At 37.0% G+C, this 9,199-nt stretch overlaps 1 pseudogene; it reads right to left on the reverse strand.

The window, feature by feature from the left end:
- Positions 1 to 4,429: 4,429 nt before the first annotated feature.
- Positions 4,430 to 7,116, reverse strand: LOC140230997 (uncharacterized; annotated as a pseudogene).
- Positions 7,117 to 9,199: the final 2,083 nt, after the last annotated feature.

A 9,199-nucleotide genomic window follows, 5' to 3' on the forward strand; every position in this document is an offset into this window, starting at 1 on the left:
AAAACAAAAACAATCATGAATTGTTACAAGTATATCGTCGGCGACCATCCGAACCGTCGTATCTGTCAGCGGTGTGCGAGAACACGTTTTCGAGAAAAACGCGTTTGAAGTTTGGGGGTCCTTTGAAGTCTAGTGTGAAGAAATTTCTTGCTTTTATTCCCGATCTTTTTATATGAAAAGAAAGGCAAATTCCAGACGATTCGTATAATATATGTATCTAAAATCATTTATGAATAAAACTAATGCTACGTTCACAAAAAGAAAGGCCTCCGCACAGGAAGAGTCGAAAAACAGGTATACGACGGTTCGGAGATCGCACTCTCAGTACGCGCGGTCATCCGAACTGACGTATCGGGGTGATACGTCAGTTTGCTGAACGCGCGTACCGAGAGTGCGACCTCCGAACCGTCGTATCCTATTCTTATAACACGCGCGTCTATGCGGTATGCATAGTTACTTGGTATTTATCTATAAGACGAGTGATTTCGTGCATATTTTTGTGTGAATGCAACTATGCAGTGTCATAATTTCATAAGATGTAGTACAAATACGTCCAAGGTCTAGTTTTGACATGCATGATGAAACACTGGTGGGGGAATGGGGAGGTTCCTCTGCAGATTGTTTGTTTGTTTTTTCCCATGAATTACGCTTCAGGAATCAGACGAGTGTTCCTTTGATGTAAAAAACAAACCAACAAACAAACAAACAACCAAAAAACCCACTCCATGTTTAGGACACATTATCTTTGATCAGTTTGTATCTAATTTGTATCAGGCAAAAAGTGGTTATACATGTATTGTGCAAGAGGTGGAGCTTATGAAATTATTGCTTTTTCATTGCAGCCTGCCTCTTCTTTTTCCTCTCATTTCATCTTCTCATTGCTCTCCTCCACTTCTTCTCTTTCCCTTGCCACGCTTTAACCCTCTCTCCTACTCTCCAATACTACAAACAAAAACCAAAATCACACATCCAAGCCTTGCTATTCTTTGTGATAATTCATGTCGCAATCATGACTGTAATGACCTAACTTTCATTCTTTCTAAGCTGCCATGATGGATACTGTACATTTGAACCCATGAATAAAGATTTTCTTTTACAGCTTTAAACCAGACCACATGCATGGCAGACATAATTCATGATCATTCTGTTGGGTAAAACTCAATTATCAGCTTGCTCATCAGAAATAACAAGCAAAAAATTTACTTAGCCTCACGTCTGTCTCACATTATTGTCTTTTTTTTTTAATATAATATACGTTCAGGACTCTGAAACAGATGCATATTAACTTTCTACACAGAAACATCTACACACACAAACATGGATTGTACTTGTTCACACAAATGATAAAAGGTGTATTGTCCTACAGACCCCTACAGACTTAAATGATATTCAAGTACATGTAGTACTATGAATATCATTTCACTTTCAATTTATATATGCTGACATTTTAGTGTGCATAATATTATGATTTCCTCATGATATGAGATCCCAGTACATAGAAGAGAAAAAAACCCAAAGAAAGTGAGTCTTGAGACAAGGCTGCATTAAAATGCAACAATATTTATTTCAAAATCAATCCATATCTCACATCCAAAAAGAAAAGAAAAGGAATGAACATGTCCTTAAATACAATGGTCAAATTTCATTAAAAACTTTTAAATTTATACAGAATGATCAAGATGTCTGTGGTACTGTAAATATATTGATTTCAACTTATTGATAATGAACATGTCCTTTGATACAATGGTTACATTTCCTCGAACATTTTTAAATGTACAAATCAAGATGTCTTTGGTAAAATAGATATTGATCAAAATTATTTGTTAAACCGATTTTAACATGAGAAAATTGTACACAATACAGTTGATACTGAAATACATTCTGAAACATTCATTAGATGGAAATGGCTTAAAGCAGAGGACCAACTTCCTCCTAATATTAGTGAATCTCTGATAACTTAGGTCTTAGGGCTAAAAAAAAAATCAGTATGATATGAGTTGTTATTATGTGCATGTTTGTGATTGTACTTTTATTTCGATATAACAGTAATATCTACGCAATGGTCCTACAGAAATGAAATCACATTTGGAAGGAGGAATAAAGCTGTTACATGTACATCTTTCACATGAAAAAAATATGACAATATTATTGTTAAAGAAATATCAAAGCTTATTACAATATCATAGAATATTTAATAGCTATAGAATAGACAAATCATAACATGGCGAATTGTGGTGGGGAGATAGTGCTGAGTGATAAATCATCAAAAATTTGAATACATAGACTAAATTGCTTTTGCATGCACAAACAACTGTAGGCACCATAGGCAAGCAATAATTAGTGAGAAATTGGTCAGAGCTGACATTTTGCTGGGATGGATCTGATGGTGCTTCATTGTTCAATTCTGGTACAAAGTGTGTATTGGTATCTGTTGAATGCAGTCCATGTCCTTGGTGATGCCAACTGGAAATGAAGAAAACAAAAAGAAAACAAGATACACATGGTGCATAAATATTACATTTGTTTTATCATTTTTATTTAAAGACTGAATTTATCATTTCTTTGAAAGGACAATATATATATATGTCATCCAGATTACAACTCGTGGTGGATCCATGTGTGGACATATGGGGTGTAAGATGCCCTTATCGTTTTTGTTTTTTTAAACAAAAAATCAACAGAAAAAAACTGGAGGAAGTGCATGTGGTCCCCCCCCCCCACACACACACTTTACAGAATTCCTGGACCCACCCCTGACAACTGCAAAAAAAAATAATAAAATAAAAATAATGGTACATATTAGCCAGGATGCTACATTCTATGCTTGTGTATAGTTGATGTCATTCTTTTTATTTGTTATTATATGACAGCAATAGCATCATTTAATCCGGATTACTAATGCTTAATCCAACAAGATTGAGTCAGCAATATCTGGCTGGGTTTCCCAATTAGATTAAGTGCTTTACAAACACTCACCAGTGAGAAGTTGGTCAGAGCTGACATTCTGCGGGATGGATCTGACAGTGCTTCATTGTTAAATACTAGCATTGGTATCTCTTGAATGCAGTCCATGTCCTTGGTGATGCCAACTGGAAATGAAGAAAACAAAAAGAAAAACAAATACACATGGTGCACAAACATTTAATTTGTTTCCATCATATTTATTGAAAGATTGACTTTATAATTTCTTTGACTAAGATTAACCTTTTAATAGCACAATTTTCAGATAGCCCTTTGGAAATGTCCACAAACAAGAGTTTTTTTGCTCATCAGCAGAGATCGGACAGACTGGTGATCTGCATTAATGCGAAAGCAGTCAAACGGTACATACATCCTCATTTGAGAATTGCTCATAGATTATCACTCTGCTTGGAAGGTCCAGGTACAATTGCCAGACAAGCTACATTCTCCAGTTGTGTGTTAGCCATATCATTAATCTTGTTGCTACAATATGACAAGAAGGATAACATGTCATCCAGATTGCAACAAGTGGTTAATTCATGTGGTGCACATCGGGTGTAAGATACCCTTTATTTTTGTCTTTTTTTTAACAAAAGAAATAAACAGAAAAACTGGAGGACATGCATGTGGTCCCCCTCCCCCCCCCCCCTCAACTTTCACGGAATTCCTGGACCCACCCCTGACAACTGCAAAAAACACTGGTACATGGTAGCCAGGATGCTACATTCTTTGCTTGTGTGTAGTTTATGTCATCCTTTTTAATTGCTATTAAAGTGTATAAGACAGCAATAGCATCATTTAATCTTAATTACCAATGGATATTCCAACAAGATTAATGCAGCAATATCTGGTTGGGTTTTCCAACAAGATTAAGGCTTTACAAATACTCACCAGTGAGAAATTGGTCAGAGCTGACATTTTGCCGGGATGGATCTGATGGTGCTTCGTTGTTCAATTCTGGTATTTGTATCTCGTGAATGCAGTACATGTCCTTCGTGATGCCAACTGGAAATGAAGAAAACAAAAAGACAAACAAAATACAAATGGTGCATAAATATTACATTTTTTAAAATCATATCTATTGAAAGATTGACTTTATCATTTCTTTCAAAGGACAAAATGTCATTCAGATTACAAGCCATGGTGGATCCATGTGGGAACACATGGGGTTTAAGATGCCCTTTTTAAAACAAAAAAAAAATTAACAGAGAAAAACTGGAGGATATGCATGTGGTCCCCCCCCCCCCCAATTTGCAGAATTCCTGGACCCACCCCTGACAATTGCAAAAAATACTGGTACATGGTAGCCAGGATGCTACATTCTATGCTTGTGTATAGTTGATGTTATTCTTTTTATTTGCTATTATATGGCAACAATAGCATCATTTAATCCGGATTACTAATTGATATTCCAACAAGATTGATTCAGCAATATCTGGTTGGGTTTCCCAACAAGGTTAAGGCTGTACTAACACTCACAAGTGAGAAGTTGGTCAGAGCTGACATTCTGCTGTGGTGAATCTGACGGTGCCCCTTCATTGTTCAATACTAGCATCGGTATCTCAGGAAGGCAGCTGATGTCTTTTTTGATGCCAACTGTAAATGAGGAAAACAAAATATACAAAGCCCATGTTTATTTTATTGTTTCTATCAGATTTTTTTGAAAGAATGAATTTATCTTTTTTTTTTTTTTAAATATTAAGATTAACCTTTTAATACCACAATTTTCAGAAAGCCTTATTTAAATGTCCACAAACAAGAGGGTTTTTTTTGCCCATTAGCAGAGATCGGACAGACTGGTGATCTGCATTAATGCGAAAGCAGTCAAACGGTACATGCATCCTCATTTGAGAATTGCTCATAGATTATCACTCTGCTTGGAAGGTCAAGGTACAATTGCCAGACAAGCTACATTCTCCAGTTGTGTGTTAGCCATTTGCTACAATATGACAAGAAGGATAACATGTCATCCAGATTGCAACCAGTGGTTGATTCATGTGGGGCACATCAGGTGTAAGATACCCTTTATTTTTGTCTTTTTTTTAAAAACAAAAGAAATGAATAGAAAAACTGGAGGACATGCGTGTGGTCCCCCCCCCCCCCCCCCAACTTCACAGAATTCCCGGACCCACCCCTGACAACTGCAAAAAACACTGGTACATCGTTGCCAGGATACTACATTCTTTGCTTGTGTGTAGTTTATGTCATCCTTTTTAATTGCTATTAAAGTGCATAAGTCAGCAATAGCATCATTTAATCTTAACTACTAATGGATATTCCAACAAGATTAATGCAGCAATATCTGGTTGGGTTTCCCAAGAAGATTAAGGCTTTACAAACACTCACTAGTGAGAAGTTGGTCAGAGCTGACATTTTGCTGGGATGGATCTGATGGTGCTTCGTTGTTCAATTCTGGTATTGGTCTCGTGAATGCAGTACATGTCCTTGGTGATGCCAACTGGAAATGAAGAAAACAAAAAGAAAAAGAAAATACATATGGTGCATAGATATTACATTTTAAAAAAATCATATTTATTGAAAGATTGACTTTACCATTTCTTTGTAATCCAGATTACAACCCATGTAGGATCTGCGCAAGGACACATGGGGTTTAAGATGCCCTTTTTTTTATAACAAAAAATAAACAGAGAAAAACTGGAGATGTGCGTGTGGTCCCCACCCCCCAATTTACAGAATTCCTTGACCCACCCCCAATTTACAGAATTCCTTGACCCACTCCTGACAACTGCAAAAAATACTGGTACATGGTAGCCAGGATGCTACATTCTTTGCTTGTGTATAGTTGATGTCATTCTTTTTATTTGCTATTATGACTATGACAGCAATAGCATAATTTAATCTGGATTACTAATTGATATCCCAACAAGATTGATTCAACCATATCTGCTTGGGTTTCTGAACAAGATTAAGGCTTTACAAACACTCACCATTGAGAAGTTGGTCAGAGCTGACATTCTGCTCGGATGGATCTAGCGGTGCTCCTTCACTGTTCAATGCTAGCATTGGTATCTCTGGAATGCAGCTGATGTCCTTTTTGATGCCAACTGTAAATGAGGAAAACAAAATATACATAGTGCATATAATTTTTTCACTGTTAATATAATATTTTTTTAAAAGTTGAATTTATTATTTTTTTTTATTAAGATTAACCTTTTGATAACACATTTTTCAGATAGCCCTATGTTAATGTCCACAAACAAGAGTTTTATTTTTGCCCATCAGCAGAGATCAGATAGACTGGTGATCTGCATTAAATGCAAAAGCAGTCAAGAGGTACATGCATCCTCTTTCCACAGTCAATTGCATGTGCTTATGAAGAATACAAAAACATCATTGGAAGTGAGGCACAAAAATAGCACTTGCTGATAGGCTTACAAACTCTTTTGTTACTATAGGGCACCCGAATGGGGTCAGCAAGTCAAAATTTTTTAAACTCAGCCTTGCTGGCTACACACATAGATCTTCAGTTTTGCAGCAAAACAAGGGCATTATGAAATTGGAAAAAGTAACTAATACAAAATACAAGCAGATGTGACACAGAAAAAGAAAAGATACTGATAGAAGGTCTAATCTGTTCATTAAAGTTTTTTTTCTTTTTTTGCAGGCATAACACAAATAAACATGAATTAAGGCTACACAAGTACACGCTCATGTCTTTATTTTGAAAACATGGTATACCAGGTTGTGCTGTATATGAGTTGACACCATGAAAACCTAATATACCAGGCACTACTTAAATGCATTCATGCAGTATGGAGTAAGCTACTTCTAACATTGCAGCACAGTTATGAGGTTATTAGAGGCATTGAATAAACACACACACACTGTATACTGTCCATACTTTTTACTACAAGTATGTATTCATTTGTGTGCGCTCAATCTTACCTAATTTCGCCAGGTAAATGTTGTCATCATCGTCATAATCAGAAGTATCATCTTCGTCACTGCTGTCTGCGGTGCTTGTGTTTCCATCATCGCTACTGCTTTCAGAATTCTCTCCCCCATACACAGCAGTAACTGTGCATTTCCACAGTTTCCTGTGCCATCGCATTGACACACGAACTCCAAGTCGTGGGAAGCTGCCCTTCCTGAATTTCAGCTGATCAACAGCTATGGTATTCCTTGTACCCATCTTTGTCCCAAAGGACTTCAACATCTGTTGGTTTCCCTGAAGACAAAGACCTGTAACAAACAAAAATAAAAACATTCACTACAAGTGTATTAAAAAATATGTTTAATTTTAGCAGAAGTGTTTTACCTCAAGCCTATCTAGTGGTCTATTTATACATTGATCATAAAAATGCAAAAGCACAACTCATATTATAAACATATAGAGGGCGAAGATTCCCTGTGCTTATGGTACTGCAAAACTACTCTCTAGAATGTGTGAGCACCTATAGCCTAGCTAGGCTAGATCTGACAAGTGGAACATTGCATTTAGACCTCAATTTATATATTTTAATTGTAGTGGAACATCGGCGTATTACTATTTAGATATCACAGGAGGGGCTTACTCAAGTACTGCCCTCTGGCCTGTAAACACACTAAAGCCTTCATTGCAGTGATTTCAATATTATGGAGACTTGGCACTTACAGCGACATAAAAATGCATGCGATAAAAACATACTCAGTACCGGTACCGTACAAAGCGTTTGCAGTTGGCTAGATCTCTGAACAACACACATGTATTTATGGGCCAGGTTAATTTAATCCTACTCCTTGAGTCCTAGGAATACTAGTATCAGATAAATTTACAGACGTTGGTAAAATTATTCATTTTTACTATAGCCAGTATAGGCCCTTCTACTAGATCCTTGGCTTACATCAATTGGCAAATTCACATGAAATACATTACACTCAGATTTGGGTGTTTTTCTTTGTGTGTGTTTGCAAGCTTGGGGCTCAATCGGCCATAGATATATAAGTAAGTATTTTAGAACCTATCATCAGAACTCTAGGGCCCTACACTCAATGATGAACCAGCGATTAGCGACTCTAAATTGTTCATATGTTGGCTGTAACTATGTAACTTGTTAGACTCGTCTAGATCTAGTAATCTCGTACTTTTTGTGGTAATTCCCAAACAACTCGCCCTGAACAGTTTGGCACTGCCCACACCCACTAGTAACGTATGAGGTCCATACATGGACCATAAGCACATAAAGCCAACTCAGCGAGATCATTATGAACATTGTTTTTCTAGACTAAAGGGTCTATGATTTAAACCCTACTACTAGTACTAGACGTGGGTCTATAGAGTATCCCTTTGTACCCACATATTTATCTATACGCAGGACTACACCTAACAACAAAACGAAATATTTTGGAAAACCCACGACAGTCTGCGTATTTATCTTGACAAGTGACAATATTATGGATAGAACTTGCTTGGGTCTGTTCATTTTATTTGAAATTGCATGATTTCATAGCTACACATTATAAAACTCACCGGTTCTGGGGAGGGTCCGGTTGACGCTCCATCGTCTGCTTCTGCCAGTTCTGGCGATACGACACCTTCTCTGAACGCGACTCGAAGATTTGCGCCCACCCGAACCGACGTATAGCGATACGTCGGTTCGGATGAACGCCTTCAGCCAATTCGCGTTCAGGCAAAATGACGTATATCAAATTTCTCTGTTAAAAACTCAAAATCCGGTTTCAAAATTTTGTGAGTAGAAAGAGTGTGTGCTGGGCTTTCTTAAAACGGCAAAATCTGAAATTCGGAAAATTTACCGAATTTTGACATATACGACGGTTCGGATGGTCGCCGACGATATAACCATCACATCATACCAATACCTCTCTCAGACGTGCTGACACTGAGTCATACAGTCCTGATTGACATGAAACATACCGTTCAGCAAAAACAACAGGTTTAACAATCATGTACGACCTGATGGGGCAAGCTAGGATGGCATGAAATAAGTAGCTCCTATAAAGGCATAGACTTACACAGTATAAACAAAAATATGAAATGATGTACAAAATGTTCATGTGGGGACACAGGAAATACACATATCTATATGAAAATAGAATTACATATGCACATAGCAGAAAACATTGATATGTACGAGTAAAGGTGCAATTAGGGACAGGCACCAAACAGACACCAGAGAAGTAAATATATAAAGGTAACTGGGAAATATTAAGAAGATAAGGGTATGTGATAATAAACCTGGTATTACATACACTCAGAAACAAGAAGGCGTATGCACCC

This window comes from Diadema setosum, chromosome 7 (genome assembly GCF_964275005.1).
Source record: "Diadema setosum chromosome 7, eeDiaSeto1, whole genome shotgun sequence".
NCBI classification, from domain to species: domain Eukaryota; kingdom Metazoa; phylum Echinodermata; class Echinoidea; order Diadematoida; family Diadematidae; genus Diadema; species Diadema setosum.